Raw genomic sequence first — 18,263 nt, 5'->3', positions numbered from 1 at the left:
GTAGAGGGTCAGCTACCTGCTGGCCCCACTGACACCAGGGTAAGAGGAAGAGAACTGCCAACTAGCCCTGCTTGTGCCATCTCATTCTGTCTTACTGCCTCAGGACGGTTATGGGGATTCAGCACCCCATTGGGTCTCACTGACACCATGTGTTGGGGGTTAGTGGGGTGCCTACTCCCTCCAACCTGTAACATCCTATTCTTATCGATGTCAGGGAGAGACGGAGGCTAGGTCCCACCATTGGACCCCACGACTGTGTGAGGGCAGCCCAGTGTTAACTAGCCTGTCAGGCACCACCTTTGAAAGTCTCTTTGCTAATGCAAAGGGGTGGAGGCTCAGCTCCCCACTGCACCACACTGAAACAGCCCTGGTGGCGAATCAGAGCGCTGCCTCTTCTGGAGGGCAGGAGTGGGGTGGTGTGGAAGATCAAATCCTAGCTTGGCCCAACTGAAACCACAGGACATAGGGGATGGGTGCAATATTCCACTGGCACTTGGCTCGAGTAGTGTGTATATTATTGCCCAAATGGTTTTCTGTCTTTGACAACCCCTTTCCTCATACCTTGGCTAGGGGGAACGGGGGTTTTGTGTTTTCTTTTTTGAAGCTTTTTTGTCTGTTGTTCTGTTGGTGGTTATTGATTGGGGGTTCCTGTAATACCCTCTCCAGGATGTATGGGAAGCAACAGGAAACACAGGGGACTCATCACCATGTTATTCCTCAAGTCCCAAAGTCCCTAGTTAAGTCTGCCTTCTCATTTCCACCTTTCAGTGTCTTCCTATGTTTGTCTGTTGTTATGTTCAGGGTTTTAGTTTTAAGTGGAAGAACCTGGGAGAAATGGGCTACTTCATCTTCTTGGAAGCAGAGGTCTGGAGGCCTATGGATGTTACAAAGTACTGCTGACTGTAAATTAAAATTTGATGATATACACCTTGCCCTTTAAGAATTCTTCTGCTAGATGATGTGGCTTCCCAAAGTAGCTACAATTTGATTTTCATACTTCTAAAAGTCAAGTGTTTTGCCGCAGTTGAAATTTAAAGATAAGCAAGAGATGAGGCTAAGATGATCTATGTGGTAACAGATTAAAGTTGGAAACATCAATATACATTCATGCTTAGCTTAATATTGCTTCATATTACCTTAACACACATGGTTATGTAGAGAGATACTTATAGATATGTCCATATACGTGGGGAATGTACACACATGTTATCTCTTTGCTCTGTCAGCTGAGAAGATCTAGAAGCAATGACATCCGGGCAGCAATTAGCACACCCCACACCCAGATCCTGCTGTCTAATGCTGTTCTCCACTAAAAAGACCTAGTTATCCTTGAAGAAATAGCTGATTCTAGGACTGGGGCAGTAAATATACAAGATTTATATACAAGGCCATCTTATAGTGTCAGAAAGTAAGGAAGTTCCAAAAAAATATATAGCATGGGGATACCTCAGAGTGGCACACGAGCCACTGAACTGAAAAGAGTTCACAAGGGTCAGGACTAGAGCAATTTGAGGAACAAAGTAACTAACGTAGAATTAGATTATGACCCAAAGTATAAAATAAAAATCCGTGAGTTCTTCTGATATAAATAAATAATTGGATACATAAATAAATGCGGGAGAATAGATAAATCTCCAGTGCAAAAGAATTCCAAATAGTTTATGTAGTACTCCATCTTAAGCATAACTCTCTATTCCTTAGTTGTGGGCTGAGCATATTGACTTCCTTCCAAAAAGTACAATATGGAGAAGGGAAAACAGTAATTTTACAATGGAGAAACCTGAAAAACACTACCTCAGCCTGGTGATCAAGGTCGACCTCAGCATTCATAATGCATATTGATACTTTGTACACTTGATGTGATCTGACAAAATAACCCTTCTACTCTTGTGGTCTTCCTCCCCCAAACACATAATCCCAATATTATCAATGAAACATGCATCAAACAAATTCTAGTAGCGGGCATCCTACACAAGCCTAACTACTCAAAATTGCCAAGGTCATGCAAGGAAAATCTGAGAAGCTATCAAACCCAAGAGGAGCCTAAGGAAACATGGCAACTAAATGTAATGTGATGTTTTGGATGAAATCCTGGAATAGAAAAAGGACATTAGGTAAAAACTAAGGAACTGGACTAATGTATGGACTATAGTAAACAATAATGTATCAATATTTGTTCACTGATTGTAACAATGTAACATACTAATATAAGTTGATCGTCACAGAGGGAAATGGGTATAGTGTATATGGAAACACTTTATACTATCTTCTCAATTTTTCTGTAAAATTAAAACACTTCTAAAAAATAAAGTCTATAAAAACGTTGTGTTTTCTTGTTTTATGATTATGTGCCTGTATTTCCTAATAAATATGTAAATTTGCTTTGCCTTCCTTGATACTGATATTAAAGAAAATACTAAGTAACTCTGAAAGAATTTGTAACTCCAATTTAACAAGCAATAATTCTGGGTATTAACTTTTTAGGAGAACCCACTGAATCAATCAAAGCAAATTGTCTTTAAAGGCTGAATTTCTTTTCAGTGTTTAATCTTTTCTATGATTAATGCATACCACAAGCATGGTTCTCTTTCAAAGGGCAGAAAACATTGCTTGTAGGCAAGGTCTAAAATACAGTGAAATATTCATGTATGATGCTATAACAACTTTAATGTATTTTATGTTTTCAAAATGATGAAGTGTTATTTCAGTCAATAAAGTATTCACTTTTATACATTTCCTACCCACCTTTTCCCAGAACACCCACAAGGAAATGATACTATCATCTGATATTAGGCTCATCAATTTAAATTGGAGTTTTTGGTAGCTGTGGTTGCCAACGGTACTGGAATGTGTGATACTTTTACAAATCCTCTCCATGGCAAAATCTGATCTTCACAAGGTAGATCACAGTACGTGCCTAAGGCCAATGACATAGAGCTTTGTAGCTAGATTACCAAGCATTTTACTTAGAGGCACAATAGAATGTAGAAAAGGCCATTTCTCCTTCTGTCTTTTTCTGCTCAAAGGTCACTCACCATCTCAGAAGTTTTCCATAAACTCAGACTATATAATGTCACTTAATGTGAATGTAGCTCAACATTCTGTTTTAGTACAGCTAATCTCACATTATTTTATTGGTCCTAAATATGTAAATCATCAGCAAAGTTTTGTACTTAACTTTTTTTTTGGATGTGGACCATTTGTTAAAGTCTTCATTGAATTTGTTACAATACTGCTTCTGTTTTATGTTCTGGTTTTTTGGCTGCGAGGCATGTGGGACCATAGCTCCCCGACTAGGGATTGAACCCACACCCCCCTGCATTGGAAGGCGAAGTCTTAACCACTGGACCGCCAGGGAAGTCCCTGTACTTAACTTTTAAAAATAATTAAAATAAGCTATTCAACACATTTTTCCTAAAAAAAAAAAAAAAAAAGTAATTCCTCTTAGGCTGGCCCTGGGCACATACATGACTTTGCCATTTTTTCCATGGATTATTTTCTTATCTGTTCTACTGTGTCACATTTCTTCTACCTTCTCAAAAAGAAGCATTTAAAAATTCATCTACGCGTTCATGCATTCATACATTTATTAAATAAATCTACTGAACACCTACATATGGCACAGAAAAGGAGGCAGAAAACTAATCTGGGTTGCACAGAAAGTAATGAACTCAGTTAAAATTTTTGGTGAAAACAGGTGTTACTCAATCTACTGGAAATTACATTTCATTATGGGGACTCACACACTCAAGGAAAACCAAGACCTAAATAATAATAAAGTAATAAAAGCACTAGCCATTTACTGAGTGCCTGCTTTTACCTGACTCTGAAACTCTAAAATCATTACGGATGTTTTGAGGATTGTCTGATATAATTGTAATTTCTATTTTACAGATGAAAATAACAAGGTTCAGAGACATTAGGTTACTTGCCTAAAGTGAAGTGGCCCAGAAACTACACAACTGGAAATTGAACCTTAGATTTCATAATGCCAAAATCTGTGCTTTTAATCACAATGTGTGTGTGTGTGTGTGTGTGTGTGTGTGTGAGAGAGAGAGAGACAGAAAGAGAGAGAGAGACAGAGAGAGACAGAGAGATAGAGAGAGAGAAAGAGAGAGAATGTGTTTAATAGAGAACTTCTGAGAAATGGCAAGAAAACTGCCAGGTACCCATAAAACACTAATTTAGGAGCTTCTTACTATACAAGTAATTGTTAATCATATGGCTGAACTAAGGATCTCTCACTTTTGAACTAAGAAATCAAAAGCTTCCAGAAGTTGAGTCTAAATTTTACACTTACATAAGATACTTCATACAGAATGCTAAAGTATACTAACTAAAGAGTTCTGAAAATACTGGAAGCATTCATACTAGTATGATTTCATAATGTGGATAATAGAGGATTTAAGAAATTGGCAGAGGCAACTGCAGACTCATTTCTTATCATTTCTGTGAAGGGCAAGATAAATCAATAAAATGAGAAAAATGAAAAAAGAATGGCTAGCAATTTAGGTAGTTTGCTTCATCTCCTACTAGGAAAGACTAAGCAAAAAAAAAAATTCTCGGAATTTTATTTTGAAAGCACCTACAACTGTATATGGTCTTTTTATACCAAAAAACTTGGAATTATGAACTGTCAAATAAGTCTAATCTTCTCTGATGATAAAATTGCTGACTTTATTTGAAACTATGAAATGAAAAGTGAGGTAATAATCAGAAATTCTTAAGAAAAGGAGTAGACAAAACAAAATTCTAAGAGTTGTGTCAAAAAATATTTTGAAACGAACATAAAATCCCCATTACTGGTACAGAGCTTTTAAAACTTTATCTTGGTTTTAAGTTTTAATAAATATTGATATGTTTACATAATTACTGTCATAAGGAAGACACAATTTTAGGTCAGCTTTCTTCATTCTTTCTTTATTAAGCATTATTTTATTTTGCTCCATCATCTTGTAATTATAATATAGTAACTGTGTCACTTTCTACTAAGTGGATATAATTTCCTAAACTGTTGTCCTATTCTTAACAATTAAAGGTGTTTCCAATGTTTTGTTATTACAAATGACATGACAATGAGCATCTTTATATAATAATTTTCTGGATTATAAATTATTTATCGGCATAAGCTTCCAGAATTAGAATTAATGTGTAAAAAGCTATTAACATTTTTATCTTGCTAGACATTGCCAAATTACTTGTCAAAAGATGGAACCAAATTACATTGCAAAAATCTTTGCCAACAGAAAACATTATATACAATTTTTGATTTTGCTGAATTATTAAGTTGGAAACCTATGTTCCATTTCTTTGAATTCTTTGATAACAGCGTGCTGCTGCAGGCTGCGAGGGCAGCCATGTCCATGAAGGCTCCCCCAAGTTGGAGCGGGGAAGTGGAAAAAGGTAAAAAAAAATACTAATTGTATTTTCCCTCGATTGTTATCTCTCATTCTTTTCTGCCTCTGTGTAACTTATATCCAGGTAGCTGGAGAAACATCATGTGGCAGGGAAAATTGGTATTCCAATAAATTAATAAACACCAACTTCAAATGGATTTTCAAGACTGGAAATATTGCTCTGACTTACAGTAAGTTCTTTCTAATTCTCCTTAAGGACTATTTTCTTAGAAGCTTTCCCTACCCTCCTCAAATTTCCCTCCATCCTCTCTACTTCCTTCACTCTGAGCTGGTGAGGCGCTTCCTAACTCATTAGGAACACAGAAGTCAGTAAATAGTCCACTGCCAAATCCGTTAATTCATTAGCATTTGCATTGATCTTTGTATTCCCTTGCACTACAGGAGTTCAAGTTCATAGGCCACGTGCACTACAGATAGCATTTCATTTTCTCTCATCTTCTCAAGTACTTCACAGCACTGCATTTTCTACAACCACAGCACTGCATTTTCTACAACCCATCTACTCCTTATGAATGATTCTTGCCAAAATTCAACCTCATTCTAGACTAGTAACTCCAACTTAAAATGTTAAAAACTATACGTGTAACACGAAAGCCTCCCTCCTCCTCTAATCCCTGCATATCTTCTTTAGCCAATTCATGTCTGAACTTTTCAAAACTGTTATCATCATATATTGTTTCCATTTCCTCACGTCCCATCTACTCTATAATTTACATCCATCTGACTTCCCTCACCGTAATCTCTCTGCCCACTGTCCTGAAATTTTACTTATGAAGGTCACCAGCGATCTCCATGTCAGTATAGCCAATGAATAGTTTTTGTCCTATTTCTAGGCTCTTTCCTTCTTTAAAAAAGAAAAAGAAAAACAAAAACCATTTTTTTCCTCTATCCTTTCACACTCTCATCATCTTCTGTCCTGGTATATTTTACTGGCTTTCCGTGTTTAATCTGATTTCTAACATTCTATGAGTTTCCTTTATCTTCAGTGGAATAAACCCCTATATGAAGGATTATTCTCAACAGTTAGTTCTCATAATAACAGTACTAGTAGCAGCAGTCAATACTTCTATAATGCTTATCATGTGCCAGACACTATTCTAAGACACTGTTTAAATACATATATATAGACACACACACACACACACACACATATGAAGTTTTCCTCCTCATAGGCGTATGAAATAAGCCGATTATTATACCCATGTTACAAATGAGAAAACTGAGGCAATGAGAGGCCAAGGTCACATGATCAGTACTTGGTGAAGCCCCCGCCTGAGTTAATGCTGGAACTTTAGAGGAGACAAGTTAAATAATGTCTCACAGATTGGCCTTAAAAGTGAGCAACATTTAATTAATGACTTGTGAAAGTATCAGAAAAAAAGGGGACATTTTAAATTGAATGGGATCTACTAAGTCATGTATCAGTAACTAAGAATGACTCTTATTGAATGAAATTATTTTTCATTATTCTTTTGAAAGAAGAATAATCTTGTGTTAGTGTTTCAGTTTTTTTTTCATCCACATATTTATTCTTTATTAGACACACATTTCCTACACACCTATGTGCCAGTGTCTGCTGCAAGCCTTGGAAGCAAAAAATTACAAAGTCCCTGCTCTTAAGCAAATGTCCAGTGGTGGAGGAAGACAGAGTAAACATGTAAATAAATGTTGTACAGTGACAGAAATACGACTGGACAAAGGGATGGAGAGGCACTGAGGAGGCAGGTCTCTTTGGTCAAGATAGTAGTGGTGGCGTTTGAACCGAGACCTTAACGATAAGAGGGAAATTGGTCTGGGTAGATGGATTAGCCAATCTAAAGCTGGGAGAGCAAGAAGTAGAGCTTGTTGCATCTGAGGGACTGAAAAGGACAACTGTGCCTCGAGCCCCATGAAGGTCAGGGAAAGATGTAGTAAGTGACCAGAGCACATGGTCTCTGTGAGCCTGGCTAAGTAGTTGAAAATTTCATCTCTTTACAATAGATAGCCTTTAGAGGTTAGAAGCAGTGCAATAACAGCGTCTGATTTGTGCTTTTTAAAAGACTACTTTGACTGTTGAATGTCCTACAAAAGCAAAATACCTGTGTCTCTATGAAGCGCAGATAGTAAATTTTAAAAAGCCCAATGAGCTCATAAGCAGTTGGTTTACTAACTGTTATCATTTATCTTAACTAGACTTCATTAATAGAAGCTTGGTGACCTTGGGGTCCTGGGACATATTAGATTAGGGCAACCCAGCTATTTTCAAATAGTGTGATTTGAAAAATTCTTGAAATTGTTAGGGTCCAGGAAGATTATTTTATTGCTGGGGCTGGATGGGAACTTTAGAATAAGAAAAGAAAGTATGATGGCTGGCTTCCATCTATTCTCCCTTTCTCTGGGAGAAATGATGGTGGGGTGACTACTTTGCTGTTGACCCAATGCTTCAATTTCAGAGCTGGTTCAATCCAGTAACTATTTGCTGAACAACTATTATATGTTAGGCACCCAGCTGGAACTGGGAATATAAAGAGAATAATTAATAAGAAAAGCAGGTATTACTAACAAGAGACAGGCACTGTGCTAATGCTTAACACGCACCATCTCAAGTTACATTAATTTACACACTAACCATAGGAGGTAGATGCATTTATTATACCATTTTCCAGGTGAGAAATCTAATCCCTTTAAGGGGCTTAAGTCACTTCTCCAAGGTTACACAGCTAGTTAGGGGCATAGGCAGTATTTGGACTCAGGTCTGGTATCAGCACCAATTCTCTTAGCCATTATGCTCTCTAAGGACCTTACTTGAGAAGTTCAGATTATACATATATGGGTACAACCAACCCTAAGACCATCTGGCAAAACTGGCTGCTTGAGAAGTCCTGGATTTATGTAACATGCTCTTGGAATGGAGAAGATCGTGAAGGAGGGTCCCCAAAACACACTCTCTATACTAAGGGGCAACAGAAGAGAGAAAGAATTAGCCTACAGCAGTATGATATTGAGGACCAAGAAACAGTGTTTCTCTCTTTTGTGAACAGTTATTAAATTATTTCTACTTCAGAATATCAGAAAGAAATCACAGGACTATGGACAGTTTGCTGAGCCACCCTATCTATCTTAGCGTGAATCCTGGCAGGTGTAGAGCTCATAGTATGACCCTGGCACCTAAGTGTAGTTAAGTAAGCTTTCATTTTTCTTCGGCCTTAAAGCAAAGCAGCTTTCTGATAGGTATAATTTAGGAAAGTCTTCCAAGAAAATAGTTAAAGTCCACTTTAAATATCTCAGAGAAAAGCAATTTTGCAAAAGATCTATCAGCAAAAGCAAGGCCAAACACACCAATTATTTAGTGAGACTTCTATTGTTATATCATTGCTCATGTTGTTTCTTTATGCATTTACCTGGAAGAAGGCTTTTAATGTTCAACAATTCTCAAAGAGATAAAGACCCACACTGATGTGCCAGAAAGAGCTTTGCCCTGGAATTAGATCAGTTTAGGTTTGGCTACTTACTAGAATTAGGTAACATTCTTAATCTTTCTGAGCCTGTCTCCTATCTGCAAATAGGGATACCACTATCTATTACAGAGGGATGTGGTTAAATTAAATGACACATGTAAGTGAAATACATCCTTCCAGACTGAGAACATACCTAGTAAATGTTAAGTGATCTGCAAATATTCTGCTTTCTTGAAACGGATGAAACCTGTTATCATGATTTTAACCAATGGTCTAAATATCAAGACAATATTTAGTTAAAAGTTATAGTTGTTCTTTCACTGTCCACCTGCATTTTAACATATTCTAACCTATTCTCCTTGATAAATTGTGTCAATATTAGTAACATTTGTCATTTCAGCTATTACTGTTCATATGTTTAAAATATTTCAATGTGATATAAGTCGTTACTCAAAGGGATGCCTAGCTGGCTTTGTCAAAGATTTATTTTAAGTAAAAATAAAAGACTCATTTTCACCAAGTTTGATTGAACAGTGTATTCATTAACTGTATGAACTTTCTGGCCAACCCAATACAGTAGCCAAGACATGGAAACAACCTCAGTGTTTTCTTGTGGATGAATGGATGAAGAAAATGGGGTGCATACAACCTACTATTATTCAGCCATGATAAAGAAGGAAATCTGGCTATTTGTGACCACATGGGTGGGTTTGGGGGGCATTATGCTAAATGAAATGTCAGACAGAGAAAGATAAATACTTTATGATCTCATATGTGAAATCTAAAATACTGAACTCATGATAGAAAGAATGGAATGACGGTTGCCAGAGCTGGGGGCTGGAGGTGATGAAAATGAGGGAAGATGATCAAAAGGTAAAAACTTCTAGTTATAAGACAAGTGAGTAATGGTGATGTAATGTACAGCTCGGTCACTACAGTTAACAATACCGTATTTTATGTTTGAAAGTTGCTAAGAGAGTAGATCTTGAAAGTTCTCATCACAAAGATAACATATGTAATTATGTGAATTAAGGTTAACTAAACTTATTGTGGTAATCATTTCACACACACACTATAATCATCACATTGTACACCTTGGACGGATACAATATTATATATCAATTAAATTTAATTTCCGTCTGGCCCGTCATTTTCCAAAGGCCACTCAAGATCAGGGGACAGAACGCCTCCTCTCCAAGTGTCCTGCCAGCCCACCCACTCAAGATCAGAGGGACAAAATGCCTCACTAAAACAAAACAAAAGAGAAACACAAAAAAACTGGAGAGAGGGAGGAAAGGGTGCCCTGAAAAATAAAAACAAATTAAAAAAACTAAGTACGTTGACAGAGCTAAGAATAAACTACCAGGAAAAAGAAACCCTACGTGTCAGATCCTAAAGTACAGAAGGGCAAGCCCGCCGGCAGTCCAGGCCCGGGGGGACCGGGGTCCCCAGCCCTGCAGAGCCAACCGCAGACCGGCTCAGGCGCCCCTCGGAAGCGCGGGGTCCCCGCGGCCGAGTCGGCGCCCCCGGCCGGCGCCGGCTCCCCTCTGCCCACCCTGCGCGCGGGGGCTGGAAACTGCCGCGGAGAACCACGGCGGGGCGGGAAGGGGGGCTCCAAAGAGGGTCTGGCGACTCGAGTCGCTCCGTTTCTCGGTGGGCTCAGCGCGCGCCGTGGGGGAACAGGAGCGGGGGTCCGGGAGGAGGGGACGGGCGGCACTTACGTAGACCGGCAGCGGCCACGGGTAGACGGCGGGCTCGGTCCCCAAGAGCGACTCCAGCCTCAGCTCCAGCTTCCCCCCCCACGTCTTCGCGCGCGGGCCCCGCACCGCGCTAGTCTGGCGGTTGGGGGAGGGGCGCGGCGCCGCCGGCGGGGGCGGGGCAGACGGGCAGGCGGGAGGCTGAGGGGGGCCTGGCCTGGGCCTCAGCTGCCGCCACAGCGCTCCCGTCCGGCCCCCGGCTCCCTCTTTGTGCTCACAGGCCCGGGGCCTCCAGCGCTGCTGCGAACTCGGGCCGGCGTGAGGCGACCACAATGAGCCGGGGGCCGGGCTGAAACACTCCCGGCGCGCGCGGCCCGCCCCGTGGACTCGCACGCTCTCACGCACGCACGCTCCCACGCACGCACATACGCACGTCATCGGCTGCCCCTGGCCACACCCACCGGCCCGAAGTGGGGACCCGGCCAAACCTCTCAGGGCCAGTGGTGGCGAGTTCGACTCCCGACCTCGACGTACCGTGACACAACCCCTCCCCCCCAATAATAAGACTATAATTCCTATTAAATATGACAGCTGGAATCCCGGCTTCTGTTCACAAAATTGCCGTGTATTTAGCCTATGCTAGGCACCAGACCGCGGACGCTCAGTACTGGCCAAAAAGGAAATGCCCTGCCCTCATAGCACTGCCATTTTAATTGGAATAGTAGTGACAATGGTCAAGGGAGAAAATAAAGTGTCATCATCGCCACGGGGATGGTTAATCTCATGTGCGCACTGCGTGGGGCCCCGGCAACCACAAACATTATTCCAGATGTGGCCAGGAAGGTATTTTTCAGAAGACATTAACACTGAAATTGGTCCACTTTGCGTAAAGGAGGAACGAATACAAGGAATTTATATATGCAGTACATATATATTTTTATTCTACATGCTTTTCTATGTAGGTGTATATGCGTGTCTATATGTATGTACGTGTATGTATTGCATATATTATATGTGTATGTATGTATACTGTATATATACACACCTAAATATCTTTCTATGTGTGTATATATGTATGATATAGACGTACCTAGGTGTGTACATTGCATATGTTATACGTATGTGTACATACTGTATATACACAAACGATGCATTTCATATGTGTGTATGTATAGTGTATCTGTATGTGTCTATTGTATATATTACGTGTATATGTGTGTATACATACTGTATATATACAAACCATGCATTTTATATATATGTGTGTATATATGTATTTGCGTATTGTATATACTATATGTGTATATGTCTGTATGCGTACTGCATATATACACAGCTGTATATTTTTGTATGCGTGTACATATGTACGTGTGTGTGTATATACACACACACCCTATGGATTCTGTTTGTCTGGAGAACCCTCACTGATACGGCCACTTATGACAATTGAGCACCTGCTCTTTGCCAGCCAGGGAGCCAAACGCTTGTCCTTTCTGTGTCTCCCTTAAGTGTCACAAGTCCCGGGAGGGAAGGTGATGCCGCTCCTACCAGTTGAGGTGCCTCAGGGACAGAGAGGTGCACAGGGCGGGGGGCTGGAGCCTGGTGGAGCCCAGGTGCAGTTCTAGCAGCAGTACAGCCTAGCAGTCCCACTTCCCCGGGTGCCTCTCACAAAGACGCCGAGGGAGAGACGGGGTCTGAAGGAGGGGATGAGGAAGCTTCCGTGGGTCTGCAAGCCCAGACCAAGGCTGACTCGTCAAGGGTGTTAGAGGTCAGGACTCTGGTTACCCTGGGGAAGGGGTTACACAGAGCCATTCCCATTCGGAAAAAGTATCCATTCTGCTCTTGTTTGTATGTTTACCCCCCTCCCCCAAATCTTTTAAAAACAGATTCTCTTGGTTGCTGGGAGCACACAAGGGGAAGTCGTGTGTGAGGGGGTGTGATCCAGGGGACAGGGAGGATAAGCCCCCCCCTCGTAGGGCCGGGAGTGGCTCAGCTTTGTGAGCTAAGGATGGCCTGCGAGGTCCCAGAGAGAAGGGTCCCTGCTCCGTCCCTGCTCCGTCCTTGCTCCGTGCACCCCATTCCCAGCCTGAGAAGTCCAGAGCCCCCCGCCCCCGCACACACACACACACACACACACACCAGGGAGGAGTGCCAGTCACAATGGCTCCCAGGCTCCGGCTCCAGGGCTCCCGGCACTAGGAGCTATTTTCAGCTTTCATGCCCTAGGACACGGCCAGAGCTATTGTCTCCGGAAACTCTCTGTCTGTCTCTCGCCCGCCCGCCATCCCTCCCTCCCTCCCTCCTCCGCCTTTTCCCCTCCCGCTCCAGCTGTCCTGCCCTCCACCCTGCATTTCTACACAGGGTGGCTCACAGACAGCTGCTCCCCGTGCCCACCCGCCACCATTCGATGGATGTCAAAGCAAGCCCTGGGGACTTCCCTGGAGGTCCAGCGATTAAGACTCCGAGCTTCCACTGCAAGGGGTGCGGGTTCAAAGCCTGGTCAGGGAAATAAGATCCCACATGCCGCCCAGCACGGCCAAAGAAATAAATGAGTAAAAAATAAAGTTATAGTGATGAAACAGCCCTAGTGGTGCAAGGATGGGACGTATAGCTCTATGGTAGAGAATAAAGGTCCAGAAACAGATAGATGAGAACTTGATATGACAGAAAGTGAGGAAATTAAGGAGTTTTCAATAAATGGCATTAGGACAATTGCATATCCATGTGGGGAAAAGTAAATTAGAAAAAAAGAAAACAAGCAAGCCCTGGTCAGGTGTGACCTTGGGCCCAGGGCCATTGGCACACGTTGTCGTGTGGGACGTTCTTCCTTAGACTCCTCCCTCCCTCCTGTGTCACTGTCACTTCCTCCAGAACCTTCCTGGACTCCCCTACACAAGCCCGGGGTGTGCCCTCACCCGCCCACCCTGGATCACCGGAATTCCAATCCTGGCCCACCCTTCCCCGCCAGGTGAAGAACTGTGCCTGGTCAGTAAGACCGTAGAGGTCCTTGGCCATTGCTATTGCAGTTGGAATTGTTACTGTGTTTACACAGGGTGACCAACACCCGCCCCCACTTTGCCCAGGACCACTCAGGTTTGAGCGCTGGAACTATGGGGAAACCCTCATTTCTGGGGAACCCAGAAGGCTGGTCAGCCTATTTAGGATGGATCTTTCACTCGATATCCCAATCCCCGAGAGCCAGAAAGGGAATCTCCCCCCTCCTTCCATGGTAACCTTCATTCATTCATCCACTCATCCCTTTATTCAACTCCTTTATTCAGCAAGTATTTATGAAGCATCTACTACATAGCAGACACTCTTCTAGGTGCTGGGGACAGTAAACTGAGAAGGTGTGATTTCTTACATGGGGATGATGTCTCGGAGACCACTGCAGGGCATGGGAGGTGGGAGAGGGAAGGGGCAGTTCTAAATGCAGGCTCTGACGGGATTGGGGCAGACCTTGCCCTAAGCCAGGCTGCTTGCTTCAACACAGCTGTCCTCACCCAGGGCCATCCTGCTTCCGCCTCCCCCAGGTCTTCAGTGATGTCTGGGGAAAATCTGTGGTTGTCACAACTGGGGGGGAGGGGACCCTGGAATCAAATGGGTGGGGACAGGGATGCTGCTGAACCCCACACAGTGCCCAAGAGGGGCCCCCAGCAGAGAATGACCCGCCCCAAATAACCCCAGTGCCATGGGGGAGACCCTGCACTAATATTATTCAGACCCGCTGGTGCCCCGAGATTCCTGCACAGGCTGGGACTCTAACCGGGTCACCTCTGTATCCCGAGGTGACCTAGAGTGGGGCAGCCAGGAGGGCTGAGTATCAGGGACGAAATGACCAATCTCTGTGCCCACTCTCCCCGCCACACCCCAGGGTCGATGGCCTCTATCTCCTCCCTGTGCAGCTAGCTTTTCCCTGAGCCATTTCTTCTTGTCAAGGTCCCTGTCGCAGGTTGTGTTCCCCGAAGATGACGTTGAGAGCAAGGATTGGAGTGCACGTGGTTGATGTGAGACGTGCAGAGAACAGATACAGCTGCCATAGGGTCCCGCAATTCCACTCCTGGGCATAGATCTGGAGAAAACTCTAATTCAAAAATATACATACACCCCTGGGATTTCCCTGGTGGTCTAGTGGTTAAGACTCTGTGCTTCCAGTGCAGGGAGCATGGGTTCCATCTCTGGCCAGGGAACTAAGATCCCACATGCTGTGTAACAAAAAAATAAAGAAAGAGAGAGAGAAAGAAAGAAAGAAAAAGAAAGAAAGAAAGAAAAAGAAAGAAAAAAGAAAGAAAAAAAGAAAGAAAAAGAAAGAAAAGATACATGTACCCCAGTGTTCATTGCATCACTATTTATAATAGGCAAGATGTGGAAGCTGCCTAAATGTCCACTGATGGGTGAGTGGATAAAGAAGATGTGGTACATATATACAATGGAATATATTCAGCCATAAAAAGAATGAAATAATGCTATTTGCAGCAACGTCGTGGATGGACCTAGAGATTATCATACTAAGTGAAGTAAGTCAGAAGAGAAAGACACATATATGATCTCTCTTATATGTGAAATCTAAAATACGACACAAATGAACTTGTCTACGAAACAAAAACAGACTCACAGACATAGAGAACAGACTTGTGGTTGCCAAGGGGGAGAAAGAGTGAGGGAGGGTTGGATTGGGAGTTTGGGGTTAGCAGACGCAAACTATTAAATATAGGATGGATAAGCTACAAGGTCCTACTGTCTAGCACAGGGAACTATATTCAATATCCTGTGATAAGCCATAATGGAAAAGAAAAAGTTTTATTTATAGGTTCCATCCCTAACTGAGCTGGCCCATCCCCTCCCATGGTTCTAAGTGCAGCCCGAGGCTGCAGACTTCCCACCCTGGTCTTCAGCTCCAGAGCAAGCCACCTGCAAACCAGCCGCATCTTCCCAGGGGCTGGCAACTCTCCTTTGCTACTGATTCCAAGACACATCCAGATAGCACAAATGTGACCATGAAAACAAACTCAGCCATGTTCAAATCAGGGAAATAACATTCTTATCTCTGTTTAGTAGTTGCTTAATTTTAGAATAGCTTAGAGTTACAAAAAAGTTGCAAAGATCTGTACAGAGTGTACAGAGTGCTGTGGACCCCCGACCCAGTACCCCTATTTCCAACACGTTAGTACTTTAGTACGTTAGTACGACATGCTTATCCAACTAAGGAACCGAGATGGATACGTTATTATTAACTGAAGTCCACACTTTATTAGAATTTCCCTAGCTTTCCCCTAACACCCTTTTTCTGTCCCAGTCTCCTCTGGGCTGTGACATTTCTCAGACGTCCCTGGGTTTTGATACCTTGAAAGTTTTGAGGAGGACTGGTCAGGTATTTTGTCCCTCAATTTGTTTGTCTGTTGGTTTTCTGATGTTTTTCTTATGGTTGGGCTGGAGTTATGGGGTTTGGGGCGGAAGATCCAGACAGAGATAAAAATGTCATTCTCCTCAGGTCACATCATCAAGGATACACACCATCAAGGATACACACCATCAACGGGACTTGTGAAAAACAATTTTACCCTTGATCACCTGGCCAGTAGCGTCTTTTTTTTTTTTTTTTTTTTTTTGCTGCGTTGGGTCTTCATTGCTGCACACGGGCTTTCTCTAGTTGCGGCGAGCAGGGGCTCCTCTTTGTTGCGGGCATGTGCTTCTCATTACAGTGGCTTCTTTTGTTTCGGAGCACGGACTCTAGATGTGCGGGCTTCTGTAGTTGTGGCATGGGGGCTCAGTAGTTGTGGCTCCCAGGATCTAGAGCGCAGGCTCAATAGTTGTGGCCCACGGGCTTAGTTGATCTGCGGCACATGGGATCTTCCCGGACCAGGGCTCGAACCCGGGTCCCCTGCATTGGCAGGTGGATCCTTTTTTTGTTTTCTTTGTTCCGTTTGGAACCAAAACTTTAATCCCAAGGAGTCTCACAAAACATATTACAAATGACAGCATGAAAAAAAAATTGCACAGTAACTCAAAGTTCAGCTCTACAATATACTCTTAATCTGGCAGGACACTGGTGTCTTGATAATCTCAACTTCCAAAAAACTTTACAAAGAGCTATGTATTCATGTACAGCAATCACAGAGGGGACTTATGACCTAACTCAAAGGTTAACTAACTTCCTTGAAACTTCTTAGATGCTAAACTCACTGGACAACCTCTTGTCCAGTGTGAAGACTAGTGGAATTCTTAAACCTCTCATCTAGGGTAAGGGTGCGGCTTTCATTTCTCCCTGCTGGCTTGTGTTCACAGCACCTTTTAAAGACTGCTTGCTTGACTACAGCTGCATACCGTATCCCAGCTACAGAAAGTCTTTTCAATGTTTGCCAGTGTTGTTTCCATAATGATAAACATCACACTTTAGGTGGGCAGGAGTTAGAGTTTTATTATCAGTCTAGGCAAGACCAAAAATTCAAAGCAAATTCAATTCTGCTTAAGAGAACATTGTAAAGAAACAATTCTTCATATTACATGCCTCATATGACCCATTTCAAACCACAGAGAATGACACCTTTATGTGTCACTGTCCCAAGAGACAAACAAACGGGAACAGCTAAAACATTTAAAAAGTGCATCAAGCTTCGGAAGTCTCAAACGAAACTTGAATTTTCTGTACATACTCCTGTCAAATGAAGGTATTTCCTGTGCACCACTCCTCTTGCAAAGTGGTCTGCTATTTCCTTTCATTTGACCTGGATCGGCTAGGAGACCTAGAGAAAGATCGGGACGGCTTGCGATTTCTCTCCTGGGACAGTGATCTCTCTCTTCTCCTATATCTACTAAAGGGACCTGCTCCGGCTGCGGGAGAAGCTTCTCCGTCTTGGAGATCTGTGGTGAGGGGGAGGACTCCTCCTCCGATAATCATCTCGAGGGCGACGACCCCAAGAAGGAGGCGGCCACGATTTCGACTTCTCCCTTCCCCATTCGACAGGTCCACTCTTACTCGGCAGCCACAGAGTGTTCTCCCGTCTACTTCTCAGACAGCATCCGCTGCATCTCGGGGATCTTCATTTTCAACAAGAGTGAAGCCGGGAGGGTTTTTAGCAACCCACACACTTCGGAGTGGTCCATAATATCCTAAAGCTCGTTCGAATTCAGTCTTGTTACCACTGTTTCCAAGACTCCTTACATAAACGTTCCAGTCCAACGGACAGGAATCCCGATGCAAGACCCTCCTGGCTCCTGGCTTTCATGGGCCACACGGTGATCCCGGGCCTCTAAAATCTGGCAGCTGAATCGGCTCGCACAAGCTGGCCTGTGGGGATGCTTTTCTCCCTATGTGTCCAGCCCGGGGCCATGCTGTCTAGGCCCGACCTCCAGGGTGACAGGGTGAACCCCAGGTCCCTGGAGCAAACACTCAGAGCCCTGGTGACCAGACTCAGGGGGCTGGGGCGGCAGCTGGACATGTGTGGCCACCCTGGTGGTGTTTGGCCCCATCTGCAGTTCCAGTTCCAGCTGAGAAAGAGCCTCGCTGTGTTATTTTCTCCTGGTTGTGTAAGGATCCCCGGTGTCATCTGACAGAAATGTAGATGGTGTGTTCTTTCTCTCTTTTCTCCCTGCTTCCTCTCGTCCCTCTCCTCCTCCCTCTCTCCCTCTCCCTCTGTCCCTCTCTCTCTTCCCTCTCCCTCTTTCCTCTGCGTCTCTCTCTTTCCCTCTCTCCCTCCCCCCTCCCTCTCCCC

The sequence above is a fragment of the Delphinapterus leucas genome, unplaced genomic scaffold (assembly GCF_059928025.1).
Source record: "Delphinapterus leucas isolate spDelLeu-1000000601 "Yukka" unplaced genomic scaffold, BTC_Dleu_Yukka2 spDelLeu_asBTCV2_sq40, whole genome shotgun sequence".
In the NCBI taxonomy this organism is placed as follows: Eukaryota; Metazoa; Chordata; class Mammalia; order Artiodactyla; family Monodontidae; genus Delphinapterus; species Delphinapterus leucas.
Note: the sequence above shows the minus strand (reverse complement) of the source record.